Genomic DNA, 15,469 nt, shown 5'->3' on the forward strand with positions numbered 1-15,469 from the left:
TACCTCATTTCCTTTTGTGTTCTCTTACTTCGATTCATCTAGCCTTTTTGCTTGAATTTAAGAGTTTTTTTAGGAATTTTGTTTGTGCCATTAATGAAACTCATGTAGAATAGTTTCTAGATTGTGATGAGATTTTGTGAAATTATTGGCCGTTTTTTATTTTCAGGCATTATTTTTGTTTTTTCCTTATATTTTTGGTTGACGAATTTATTGTTTAGTAAGAAAAGTTGATTTCTTTAAGCTCATTTTTTTTATGTTGAAATTTTGAAATATGAGAGATTATTATCTTCTAAATGCAATAATGTGAGATTATATTGCACGAAAACTACTCTTCAATAGCGTTTTTGCATTTCATGTTTGTTTACTACATGTTCACCTCTCGTTTCTCTAAATATTGAAAATATAAAATGTGTTTCTGGTTTAGAAAAACATTTGCATTGTGACTATAATTCTTGCTAATTGAAACTTACTATTTAGCAAGATGCCACATGTGCAGGTAATGGATCTTTTAGCAATATGCCATATAGGAGGAAAATTCAAGACTGCCAGTGATGGCACAATGATCTATATGAAGGAGGAAAAACTCATCCTATCTTAATCGACAAACGTGGTGATCTAAAGCTTAATGACTTAAAGAAAAAAGTGGCTACAATGTTTGATATTCCTCATTGGTTCATCTCTAAGGTCAATTTCTTCTTCCCACGAAGTATCTCATTGATGTCGATAATGACTTCATATACAAGTCGATGATGATGTTGCATGATAAGTCTATTGATATATATGTTGCTTAGAGGATGATTTTGCAGCGATTGATTGTTTAATTTGATTGAGATTTTTAATAATGTAATCAAACATTATGTTATAGAAATGATGAATTTGTGTTCCGATTATTTGGATTTTTTAGATAATATATGTGATTTTAAGAATTAAAATGTATAGTTTATAATTTGGGAATAATAAGTAACCTCAAAATTAAATAGTCATAGTTATATTCTACCAACGTGAGAATTTTAAGGCCTAAAGCCGAAATAGTAAATCATGGTTATAATAAATAAGTACAATTAAAAAAGCAAATAGAAAAATTAATTAGATAAAAGAAAAATTAGCTAAAATTACACCTTTTTTTATTATACTTAATAAGCGCCTCTTCTGAAATAGTAAAAAGTGGTTATGATCACAATATAGGCTATGGTAGAGGTGCACGTGGTCGGTTAACCAGTCCATTTAATTCGGTTAACTATATTTCGGTTAACCTATTATTTCGGTCGATTAACCTATATTTCGGTCGGTTAACCATTAGCTACTTTTCGTAGCAAATATCACTTTATATCTATAATTATTCACTTTAAAATAAAGGACAAAGTAAAAATAAAATGCTCGTGGTTTACCCTATTTGTAAATAGAGGTCTGTGGTTTAAAAGTTTACAAATAAAGGCATGTGGTATGCTTTTTTTTACAAAACAAAGTATTTGAAATTATATTCTTAAGTTCTGATTACAATCAAGATTATTTAAAAAAAATAAATAAATTACATTTATATATTGACAAAACACAAACCCGAAAATCAAATTGCAACTGTATAAAATGAACTTAAATATCAATTTACTTCATAAACTGTCAAATTAGTAAAAACGTAAAATGTCCACCATATGATTTATTGTGTCGATTTAGAGTGTTATTCTTTAGGGAGTTATGTTTTGTTGATATGTAAGAATGATTTTTTAAAGATAAAAATGTTTTCGGTTGTAATTAGAACTTAATTGTGAAATTGAAATATTTTTTTTTGTAAATAAAACATACCACATATCTCTATTTGCAAACTTTTACATTACGGGCTTCTATATGTAAATTGTACAAACCACGGACATTTTATTTGTTCTTTTCCCCAAAATAAATATATAACTATTTAAATATTAAAAAAAATACTGAACATCAAATTTAATTAATAAAACCGCAAAAACATTAAATTATAAGTTATTTTAATCTTTTTAACTATTAAATTAAATATAGTATATTTATATATTGATAATTAACTTTCTATATATAATTTATACTAGTTTTATGTGTATCAATGCATAATCGGTTTATTTTTCGGTTTCGGTTAACCATCGGTTTTTAAATAAAAAACCGTAACCTAGTTCATCGGTTACTGTTAACCTATTTTTCGGTTCGATTTCGGTTTCGGAAAATGGTTTTTCGGTTAGTTTTGTAAGGCCCTAGGCCATGGCAGTACATTTGAAGCTGAACTCTGGGGCATCCTCTCTAGTCCCCGTTTATCTATCAAGAGAAATTTGAAAAGGATTACGGTGGAGTCTGATTGTGTAGAAGGAGTCACTATGATTAATTCGAGTTGTTTAGTTCATCATCATGTCAGATCCTTGATAGGAAATATTCATTTTCTTAGAAGTAAGTTTGAATTTATCACGTTCCTCATATCTATTAGGAAGGTAATAGGTGTGCTGATTGTTTAGCATCGAAAGCCCAATCTATCCAACTAGGCTGCCATGTTATTTCCTCCCCTGGTGGTGTTCTTACCGGTCTCCTTGAAGCTGATTTTCTGGGTTCTTCCATGTCTAGCGCAGTTGCTACTTGATGTAGTTTTTTTTGTTGTTGTTGTTTTCTGTCACTATTTTCATAGCCTACAAAAAAATCTAATTAAAACATCAAATTTCATATAAAAAACATTTTATTTCGCTTTAAGTACCAAGTTGCTCATGCAAAATATTATCTACCGGCATTTCTAGATGCAAAATCACTAAAAATAATAGTGGTGGCAAAAGTACACACGGTCCAGTAAGGGTTGAGCTACTGAAAAATAATTTTACTTTGACAGAAAATAAACGTTAGACATTTTAAAGTTCAATAGTAAGAATTAAGTTCAGAGTCAGAAGCATGTTTGATCAGAGTTAAACATATGAAAGAATGATGCTGATACTTAGATATAATCTACGTGAACAATAACTTAAGTCAAAACAATGTTGAGTCTTGTTGTTGGCGTCCTTGGATTGATTCAGTATCAGAACTTTATGTAAATGATTCTCATAGACAGTGGCGGATCCAGGAATCGACGTCCGTGGGGGGGCTAATTTTAGTCCGAATATTAATTTTTCGAAGTCCAGCCTGTTAGGGATGGACAAATTTTTTTAACCTTCTAGCACACTTAAACTTTATGGTTTTTGTATGTTAGCTAAAAATTGTAACATTTTCACACTTGTTTTAGTCTATATATTAGTCTATATAGACTCTATGTAGTAATATTTCATTGTTTAAAGGTAGATGAGATTGTTAAAAACACTTGTTTTTTTTAAAAGGTCCTAGGTTCAATTAGGAGTGAGCAGAACCGAACCGAAAACCCAAAGACCAAAAACACCGGTCCGAAAAAACCGGACCAAACCGGATCGAATTATAATTTGGTTTGGTTTGGTCCTAATTTTTAAGCTAGTTTGGTTTGGTCCGGTCCAAAACCGAACAAAACCAAACCAAAATACAATATGTAGTACTTTTAGTTTTAAGGTTTTAAATTAATTAACTAATTATATATAGAAAAGAAAAAACAATTAAATATGTTTTTTCTCTGAACTAATTATATATATACAAAAGAAAAACTAATTATATGATTATTGTCTTTATATAATTGTTTGATTATTCAAGGAACAAATAGTTGTAGGTCGCTAGTGCTTTGTTTGGTCCAAACATGAACCAAACCGGACCGGACCGAAATAATTCGGTTCGGTCTAGACCAAACCAAATTATAATTTGGTTTGGTTTGGTTTTAAAAAATAGAGGTAATTTGATTCAGTCCAATTTGGTTTGGTTTGGTTTTTGGACCGAACCGGACCGTGCTCACCCCTAGGTTCAATTCCTTCAAACCTCAATTTATTTTAGAAATCGTTTATTTATTTAAATTTTATTTTTCAAAATTCAAAATTTTAATATTTTGGACCTATTACTCCCTAGATCTAAATTTCTAATATTTTTAGCCCTGTTAGGCCTCTCTAGATTCAAATTTCTTTTTTTTTTTTTGCCTTTTAAACCTCTATAAATCCAAATTTCTAATTTTTTTTGATTGTTAGACATTTCTAAATCAAAATTTCTAAATTTTTTTTGGCCTATTAGGCCTCCATAAATACAAATTTCTAAGTTTTTTTTGCCTTTTAGGCCTTCTTAAATCCAAATTATTAAAAAAAAATTACCTGGTAGGACATCTGAAATCAATTGTTTTAATTTTTTTACATATTCAGCCCTGTCTAAATCTAATTTTGTACATGTTAGGACTATTAAATGAAATCTAGTTTAATTTTGAGAAATTGTATATTAATACTTAAAATTGGTTGTTGACCATTCAAATTATAACACGTATATATACAAAAAAAAAATTAAGCAAGTTAGCAAAAAAAATCCCAAACGCACATGTAAAATCCCAACCGAGCAATCCTGTATTCACTACTGGCTCAGAGGATCATACTTGAAGTATTTATCTTTGATTTGTTTTAGTTTACGTGTTGATTGATTTGAGTGAATAGCTGATGCTTGGAGGTTCTTTATTTGTTTTCCAAAGACGCAAATAAAATAGGCTTAAAACATTATTTGGTTCGTGACCTATTCAAAATTGTGTCATTTGGCCCTGATCTATTATTTGGTCACATTTGGCCATTCACCTATCCCATTTGGTGAAATTTCACCCAATTTGTATGAATACTTAACGGAATCTTTATCTCATTGATAAGTAACGATATTTTGTCACTTAAACTTGAAATATGATATTTTTAAAAGTTTTTTGTTTCATACTATGTGGAAATAATTAATTAGATTAAAAAAAACAAAAAAAGAAAACAAAAAACAAATCCTAAACTAAAATCTATTAAGTTCAAGTGTGAAAATATCGTTACTTATCAATGAGATAATGATTCGGTTAAGTTTGAATCAAAATTAGGTGAAAGTTCACCAATTTGGAATAGATCATGGGCCAAATATGATCAAATAATAGATCATGGATCAAATGACATAATTTTTGGATAAATCATGGGCCAAATAGTGCTTTAAACCAATAAAATATTAACTTCTTTTCTAATTTTCATACATTTTGTTTCACAAAACTTCATGATGTGTTCAAGTAAATGACTTTAATATTCATACATTTCCCTGTAATTTTGGGTGTGTGCTTGATGATAGAGTAGTTCGAGTGTCGTGACTATTCGGGTTTGTCGATTCTGTATTGTGGACGGTCTTTTATATAAACTCTCATAATACTTTGGTTAAGTATATTTATTAATTTATAAATTTATTGATCTCTGAATTCTTTATCAATCTGATTCAATGTTAGGTCCGGTTTTTAAAACATTGGTATAAAGTAAACAATGGAGATAGAATTGAATTGTGGTTCTCCGTAGCTGAATGTTATTTAATTTTATTTCAATAAAGTGACTTTCATAGTAAGGTTTTGTGGTGTAGTTGATTATCACGTTAGTCTAACACATTAAAGGTCCCCATTTCGAGCCTGGGCAAAGCCAAAACTTTTTCAATTTTACTCACTAAATATGGGCCTGGTTTTATTGTAGTTGAATCACAGTGTTTTTTATTGAATTTTTTTCTGACAAATAAAATTATCGGAATGATCATGTGATAACCACATCGAAAATAATTTATTTTTACTAAATGTGGCAAAAGTACATACGATATGAAATCAAGATGCAATTTTAATATATAGATTTAACTTAGTAAGTAATGTATCATTTTTGGATGACACGAAACTGACATGCAGATTTTAGATTGAGTTAGGGGTTGATATGCTAACCCATGGAAATGAATTCGCAAAACTAGCAATTGAAATAATAATATATGGAAAAAACGACACCAAACGACATAAATATTTAATATTTATTATTATATTTTCTCGTGTTTCTATATGTCACTTTATTAATAAAGATAATAAAATTATAATGTTTACTTGCAAATATTTTTTATTCTATTAATTTTAATTTATTATCAATTTTATTATTATTACAAAATAAGTTAATTGATTAAAAGAAAAAGAAAAAAAATATTATATGATGTGTGTGATTCATTAAATATTGTTATCGTGACTAACCACTAGAGAAGATTTGTGGTAGAGAGTGTTTTGAAAAGAGAGTCGTTAAAATGGTGATGTGTCCATACCCTCCAACCATTAGAGTTGCTCAAATGAACTCCTATAGCCAAATAACACAGTTTTAGACAACAACAAAAAATACAAGTCTATTTTTGGAATTATATCCCTAAAATGTATGTATTCTTTTTGCAACAAAAAAACTCGAAGGCATTCATGTGTAAACTCTCAAAATCATAGGGGTTATTTTTAGAATTATCCCTAAAATTTATGTGACCAAATATATGACGGGTACTAGATACACTAGGTTAATCTCATACCCTTCACATGGTAAATCTTTTAGATGTCATTTCCTTTTACACGGGGTTCCGTACTAATTATCCTTCCAAGTTAACTGCATAATCATCTGATGTTCTAATTTGCTTCATACATTTCCCTGTAATTTTGGGTGTGTACTTTATAATAGAGTAATTCAAGTAAGGTGACTAATTAGATTCTCGATTTTGTGTTGTGGGACAGTGGCCCGTATGAACTCTGATAATAAAGTTAATTACAAGTGTGTTGTGTATAAAGTAAAAAAGGGAGATAAAATTGAAACATGAACTTGGTTCACCGTTGCTGAATGAGATAAGAACTAAATTTAACTATACCGTTCAAGCGAATTGCAGATTTAGCCCCAACGTATGAAATGGTGGAAATTTAGCATTAACGTTTCTAATCAAGATCAATGTTAGTCGTGCTTTATTGAAAATTTGAAAGACTGGGTTGACTGTTATTAACTATCACATCGGACATTCTAAACAAGTTTGTTGATAAACTAAAGCAATTTCGTACATTTTTTGTAGCTATATTAATGACGCATAAATTATTTTAGCTAGTTTGACACAAAAAAATTGTGATTAACTTATATATAACATATTTAGTTTTTAGCATTTTAACCAAATTTTTGTAATTTTGTTAGTAATTAACTAAATATCTTAGACATAATTGATATTTGGAATGTCTGAAGTGACATTTAAACACCAGTCAAACTAATTTTTTCTAATTTTTAATAACGTATGGCTAAAATCAATCTTTCTTGGAAATATTAGAATTAAATTTGCACAATTTCACATGTTAAGGTTAAGTTTGCATTCCCTTAAAACGGTAGGGTTAAAGTTGACCTCCATTGTTGAATTTTATTTAAATTTATTTAAATAAAGTGATTTCCATAGTAAGGTTTCGTGGTGTAGTTGGTTATCACGTTAGTCTAACACACTAAAGGTCCCCAGTTCGAGCCTGGGCAAAGCCATAACTTTTTTTCAATCCTTTTAAAAAGAAAAGGTGTAAAAATACCTTTAAAGTTTACCGTCATGAGCAATTTTACCTTTAACATTGGCAATCAAGAACAATTTTACTCATAATATTGTCAAGTTTGGTCAATTTCAGACATTATTGATCCAACTTGGCAACATTAGGATAAAATTATTCTTGCTGCCAACATTAGGTAAAGTTGCATCATTTTAGATGTTATGGAGTAAATTTGCTCCTGGCTGTAAAATATATATATATTAAGTTTTTTGGGCGTTGTGTGCGATTTATGGCTAATTGGGCTCCCTTATGTGTACTAAATTTGGGCTGCTAATTTTGGGCTTTTTGTTTACTTTTTTTTAGTAGACATGGGCCCGGTTTCAAGCAATTGATTGATTCCCCGGGAAAATTGCACAGACATTCATCTCTTAGAAACTATTTACAATTATGTCAAGTCATAATTTTAGATTATATCAAACTAGTAAAATCAATACTTTTAATATATTTTAAGGATTATAATTTATAAATTAAAAGTCTAGAATATATATTTTAGGATTTATGATTTATGAATTGGAGTCTAAAATGTTTAAATTATGGTGTAAAATCATAATATGTAGAGAATAATGACATATTGAGAATTAAATTTGGTGATGTGACTTAGTTGTAATTTTGTAGTTAATTATGATATTCATGTAATTGACCCATGATTCACAATGTTAGTTGTTGAACTTCATTTTTTGGGGGGTTAAGGTACAAAAAATGCCCCCAAACGTTTTAGGTCAGAAGTAATTTTATCCCTAACGTTTAAAATGATGTAATTTTATTCCTAACATTAATATTTTGGGTCAATTTCAGATACTATTATAAAATACAGACATTTTTGTTACTTATTTTGCACCAATTACATATCAATTCGTTCTAAAAGAAGGATTTCATGTTTTTTGTAATTTAATAATAGAATTAAAGATTAATATTTGCTCTGGGCTCTGCCTTCCTTGTAACAAAAAAAAGAAGATTAATATTTATAAATTCGATGAATTTTTGAACTTTTTTGTGTAATTCGTATAAGACAATATATTTTTTTTTATTTTTTTTCACATCCCAACATATGTTTGTGATTTGTTATTAATAAAATGATGCACGTGTGAAGTGTAGATGACAAGATTCATGACCGAGCAGACAGTTTGATGAATTATTTCTCAAATTGACCCAAATTATCAACGTTAGGGGTAAAATTGCTTTTGGCTACAAATGTTAGGGGTAAAATTGCACCATTTTAGACATTAGGGGATAAAATTGCTCATGACCCAAAACGTTAGGGGTATTTTTGCACCTTAACCCCTTTTTTAAAAAAATTTTATAAAAATAAAACTTCATAATTTAACTGATTTGTAAAGATAGTCTTCGTAATTTAAAAGTTTATAAATAAAAGCCTATATTTTGTGAATTTTGCGGTTAAAAAGAATGTGTGAGTAAATTTTTTAAGTCAAACAATACTTGAAGGTTTAATAACTATGTTAGACAGTTTTCGGTCTAGGAAGATGGTGTTTCAGTTGCATTTTTTTATGACATGTCATTCACGTGGCATCTTCGGCTTTGGTGATTTTCAGGCAAAAATGAACACGGGTGAGACCAAAGTTAAACGGTGATAACTTTCAAGTTAAGAATTCAAAACTTATGGAAATTCTCTTCCCTTAAAGGGAACAAATCAAAACAAAACACAAACGAAGCTCATAACTTTATTTCAACATAGATTTTCAATTGAATAATTTTATACAACAACAATAAAGCCTTAGTCCCGAAATGATTCGGGATCGGTTAACATGAACCATCATACAAAACCGTGAAATTTGCTACCAACAGAATCAAAAGAACATGGAAGACAAAAAAAAAATCTGATTTACATGACAGGTAACTAAGCAGCAAAACACTTTGAACCCTTTCTTGGGTAAACAATAGCACTACTAACACACATTATCACCCTAAACTTCGTTTCGTGACATAAAAGTTCGTAAACTTTACGTTATTGTAACGTTAAAGTCCAAATCAAAGAAAATTCATTTAAAAAATCAATGAAACGATCACATGAAAATAGATATTTAACCATAAGATTAGTAGCGCTACACTTCAGAGGTCATAGATGTATTTTACCCCTTTTCGTCTTCAGTAATCTGTAGTTACGTACCATTTCGGCGTTATTTTCAGAGGGAAATCCGAAGAACGGAAAAGTTTCCTACAAGTGACCGTTTCAAACATGAATTAAAGAAGTATATAATTTTTTTTAATGTCTTATGACAATCATATGATACGTAAAAGTGAACACAAAATGACTAATATTAAACAACCATATTATTATTATAAAAAAAACCATATTATTCGTGTTTTGAAAACCAAATCGGACTGATCGGTTCGACCGCAAATCGATCAAGTGTCCTATCCAGTTAGTGATTGGTTTTATATGTTCAACAAATCATATTGATCCGCTTAAATCGACCAAGTGAACCACAAACTGGTCCGGTTCAATGCTTCAGTCTGATCAGTTTTGCACACATACACAATTAAAAAAAAAGATTATGGAAGTAGCAAAAATCAAACTTAGATCACTAAATAACAACTATGCACGTCTTACCACTAAGCTACTTCCCACTTATGATTTCTAACTTCACGTTTTTAATGCGCCTTAATCGTTCTAACGACGATTTAAGTGCGAACATGTAAATAAATGGGGTTTTTAGGAGAGGAATTAGTTTTAGACATTAGTGTATATAGCTTAGCATAGATACATATTCTCAAATATTGTAATTTATCTTTCCGATTTACATTTTCTCCTCGCCTCTCTTCGTACATATACAAATTCATTTAACTAAAAATGGGTGATTCTTCTAACTTAAATGGCTTTAAATCAAATGCTTAAAACGGTTTTCAAAACGAGAAAGGAAAGGTTTACAAATGAATTTGAAACTTAAAGAAATATGTTATTAGGCCGTTAGCGCTTAGTAGTGTTAAGCAGGAGGCCGGTGGTTCAAACCGGACGATTTTGAGGTGCCTAGTAGTCTTACTCCAGAAAGGAGCTAGCCTTCTCGACTCGTATCCAATTTCCAAAACCCAACCGGTCTCCCGCAAGGAATCTGGTGTTCATTTCCCATTCATGGGTGACGACTCTTCCAACTCTGAGTTTCGGTCCCACCGAGTAGCTTGATTTCCAGATTGGTTGCTTTCGGCTCCAATAACATCGTTGTCGTCAACAGTATCATCTCATCGGATTCACCGAGCGAGGCTTGATATCTACAATAGTTTTTCCAACAGCAAAACGTAACAAATGAAAATCAATAATATTTATAAGACATTCTACAAATAATTTTATTTGTAGAATGAGAAACTCTTCACTACATCAACATGCTCATTTTGTACATGAAAAATGACATTGACTATTATATATGACAAATTAAGGCATTGTTTGATAACTTAAAAAAGCAATTTTTTTAAAAGAAAGTAGGATTTATATTTAGTAATAATCTCAGTCATAGAACATAGAAATGGAGGGAGGCGATAAGCCATTCTCCTTGATGGGCACATTAGCAACGGCTCATGCAAGAGCTTGTGCTTTGTTATTAAAAATCCTATTAATGAAACTAACAGAACAGCTAGAAATAAATATTTTAAACATTGATTAATATTTAAATGTGTTTGATAACTAACCATTTAAAATATTTCTTCTAAAAAAACCGTTTAAAATATCTAATTAACTCACTTATTATGGTAAATTAAAATACTTAAATTAAAACTTTAAGTTACAATATTAATAATAAGAACTTAAAATCAAATTCAATACTTTAATTTTAAGATTTAATAAAATAGTTACAATATATAATATTAGTTTTAGTATACTGATTGATGATGCATAGTAAGATGAGTTGATAGCCTCTTGGAAAGAAAACAATCACTTAATCTTATTGAATTAATTCACGTTAATGACAACTTAAACTAGTGTAACAACCAAAATGTTTTATATAATTAATAATGTTGAATTCAATTAATGAGACTTTTATTACGGAGGAAATAGTGGAAAATAGTGAAAAATCTTAGTTATATATACATAGATAGATTAATCTCTTCTTATTGCTATTTCGATCTGAAACTCCAATTGGTATCTGGGAATTCCTTACACTGTGTTATTTTTCACTAATTAAGAACAAAGGTACCTCATTTCCTTCTGTGTTCTCTTACTTTGATTCATCTAGCCTTTTTGCTTGAATTTAAGAGTTTTTTTAGGAATTTTGTTTGTGCCATTAATGAAACTCATGTAGAATAGTTTCTGGATTGTGATGAGATTTTGTGAAATTATTGGCCGTTTTTTATTTTCAGGCATTATTTTTTCTTTTTCCTTATATTTTTGGTTGACGAATTTATTGTTTAGTAAGAAAAGTTGATTTCTTTAAGCTCATTTTTTTTATGTTGAAATTTTGAAATATGAGAGATTATTATCTTCTAAATGCAATAATGTGAGATTATATTGCACGAAAACTACTCTTCAATAGCGTTTTTGCATTTCATGTTTGTTTACTACATGTTCACCTCTCGTTTCTCTAAATATTGAAAATATAAAATGTGTTTCTGGTTTAGAAAAACATTTGCATTGTGACTATAATTCTTGCTAATTGAAACTTACTATTTAGCAAGATGCCACATGTGCAGGTAATGGATCTTTTAGCAATATGCCATATAGGAGGAAAATTCAAGACTGCCAGTGATGGCACAATGATCTATATGAAGGAGGAAAAACTCATCCTATCTTAATCGACAAACGTGGTGATCTAAAGCTTAATGACTTAAAGAAAAAAGTGGCTACAATGTTTGATATTCCTCATTGGTTCATCTCTAAGGTCAATTTCTTCTTCCCACGAAGTATCTCATTGATGTCGATAATGACTTCATATACAAGTCGATGATGATGTTGCATGATAAGTCTATTGATATATATGTTGCTTAGAGGATGATTTTGCAGCGATTGATTGTTTAATTTGATTGAGATTTTTAATAATGTAATCAAACATTATGTTATAGAAATGATGAATTTGTGTTCCGATTATTTGGATTTTTTAGATAATATATGTGATTTTAAGAATTAAAATGTATAGTTTATAATTTGGGAATAATAAGTAACCTCAAAATTAAATAGTCATAGTTATATTCTACCAACGTGAGAATTTTAAGGCCTAAAGCCGAAATAGTAAATCATGGTTATAATAAATAAGTACAATTAAAAAAGCAAATAGAAAAATTAATTAGATAAAAGAAAAATTAGCTAAAATTACACCTTTTTTTATTATACTTAATAAGCGCCTCTTCTGAAATAGTAAAAAGTGGTTATGATCACAATATAGGCTATGGTAGAGGTGCACGTGGTCGGTTAACCAGTCCATTTAATTCGGTTAACTATATTTCGGTTAACCTATTATTTCGGTCGATTAACCTATATTTCGGTCGGTTAACCATTAGCTACTTTTCGTAGCAAATATCACTTTATATCTATAATTATTCACTTTAAAATAAAGGACAAAGTAAAAATAAAATGCTCGTGGTTTACCCTATTTGTAAATAGAGGTCTGTGGTTTAAAAGTTTACAAATAAAGGCATGTGGTATGCTTTTTTTTACAAAACAAAGTATTTGAAATTATATTCTTAAGTTCTGATTACAATCAAGATTATTTAAAAAAAATAAATAAATTACATTTATATATTGACAAAACACAAACCCGAAAATCAAATTGCAACTGTATAAAATGAACTTAAATATCAATTTACTTCATAAACTGTCAAATTAGTAAAAACGTAAAATGTCCACCATATGATTTATTGTGTCGATTTAGAGTGTTATTCTTTAGGGAGTTATGTTTTGTTGATATGTAAGAATGATTTTTTAAAGATAAAAATGTTTTCGGTTGTAATTAGAACTTAATTGTGAAATTGAAATATTTTTTTTTGTAAATAAAACATACCACATATCTCTATTTGCAAACTTTTACATTACGGGCTTCTATATGTAAATTGTACAAACCACGGACATTTTATTTGTTCTTTTCCCCAAAATAAATATATAACTATTTAAATATTAAAAAAAATACTGAACATCAAATTTAATTAATAAAACCGCAAAAACATTAAATTATAAGTTATTTTAATCTTTTTAACTATTAAATTAAATATAGTATATTTATATATTGATAATTAACTTTCTATATATAATTTATACTAGTTTTATGTGTATCAATGCATAATCGGTTTATTTTTCGGTTTCGGTTAACCATCGGTTTTTAAATAAAAAACCGTAACCTAGTTCATCGGTTACTGTTAACCTATTTTTCGGTTCGATTTCGGTTTCGGAAAATGGTTTTTCGGTTAGTTTTGTAAGGCCCTAGGCCATGGCAGTACATTTGAAGCTGAACTCTGGGGCATCCTCTCTAGTCCCCGTTTATCTATCAAGAGAAATTTGAAAAGGATTACGGTGGAGTCTGATTGTGTAGAAGGAGTCACTATGATTAATTCGAGTTGTTTAGTTCATCATCATGTCAGATCCTTGATAGGAAATATTCATTTTCTTAGAAGTAAGTTTGAATTTATCACGTTCCTCATATCTATTGGGAAGGTAATAGGTGTGCTGATTGTTTAGCATCGAAAGGAAATGAATAAGCATTAATTCCCCTATGTGTTCGGATATGTTTAAGAAATGGAATGAAGTAAAGGGAATCCAATTCCCTACAGGGTCTGGGGTAATGGGCTTAATCTAAAGTGGGGTAAACCCATAATAAAAAATGGAAAGGGAATGTGTTTTTTTTAAACAAACAAGAACAAAGGGAATGAAACCTTCCCATTCCCATTCTCATTCCTAAAGACCCCGAACCAAACACCCCCTGAATGTAGTGAAAAAATGTAAATAGACCTTATTACATTATGTTATTTTTTTTTAATTTAAGCTAATATCTATATTTGACTAAGCACATCTTAAATTTTGGGACTCTTATAATTTCGAAGCCCTGTGCGGGAGCACTCATTGCACACCCTCATCTACTCCCATGCGTGTTGAGTCATGAACTTGGTCCTCTGTTACTGAATTTTATTTCAAGGGATAAGGTACAAAAGTATTAACGTTTACAACTACAAGTAATTTTATTACTAACATCTAAAATGATGTATTTTTTATCTCTAAAGTTGGCAGTCAAGAGCAATTTTACTCATGACATTGAGTTCAGTCAAATTCAGAAATAATTCACTAAACTGTCTTCTCGGTCATGATTATTGTCATCTACACTTCATATGTGCGTCATTTTAGTATTAATTTTTTTGGTAGAAAAAGGAAAGAAGAAAAAACAAAACACCAAAGAGCTAACCCAAGATTAGTTTGGGAAAGCTAACCCCAATACGATCATAAAGTATAGAAAAGAGGAAGTCCTGGGGCGACGAGAAATTGGTGACTCTTAACATCCTTACATGGCCTTCCGCAGCAAGGCGGTCAGCAACCCTGTTCTGTGTTGGTCCCGTATAACGTAACAAGGTTAGTTCCAAGGGGGGGGGGGGATAGGAACTATTTAAAATTTTGTCCGTTAAGGCTGACTTCTTTTCTTAAGAAAAGGTTTACACAGCGGCGCTAAGTAGTTTTAAGACACAAGCTTAGTCAACTGGTGACTAAGTCTGTTTCTTTCCTTGAGTCAGGAAATAGCACTTTGAGTCTATTCCTGAACTCAGCTTAGTGCACTCAACTCAGCGTGAGTTCGTTACTTAGTCAGTTTTATAGCAAGCAATATATAAAGGAGTTTAAGGGTTAGAAATATGTTACTCAGCAGACATATCTTGGTTCGGCCTCTCCGCCTACGTCCAGTCCCCGGAACGCGTTCCGAGCTTTTTGAATTCTCTACTGAGCTCTTTAAAGGTAAGCACGAAACCTTTTACAATAGAAGCTGAGTATACAATAGTACCTTCCTCTATACCTCTACTCACTCCTATAACTACCGCTGAGTACTATAATCGAGTACTCAGCTTCTCCTTTCTATTCTTCTAGAAATGATAAAGTGTTTGTCCTAAACAACAATTGCTAAG

General features: G+C 30.1%; 1 non-coding gene across 1 annotated transcript; it reads left to right on the forward strand.

Moving 5' to 3' along the window:
• The first annotated feature begins 7,302 nt into the window (after positions 1-7,302).
• Positions 7,303-7,376, forward strand: TRNAV-AAC (transfer RNA valine (anticodon AAC)). Its single transcript has one exon. It is a non-coding gene; the product is annotated as a tRNA-Val (tRNA).
• The last annotated feature ends 8,093 nt before the right edge of the window (positions 7,377-15,469 follow it).

This window comes from Euphorbia lathyris, chromosome 8 (assembly GCF_963576675.1).
Source record: "Euphorbia lathyris chromosome 8, ddEupLath1.1, whole genome shotgun sequence".
Lineage (NCBI taxonomy): Eukaryota > Viridiplantae > Streptophyta > Magnoliopsida > Malpighiales > Euphorbiaceae > Euphorbia > Euphorbia lathyris.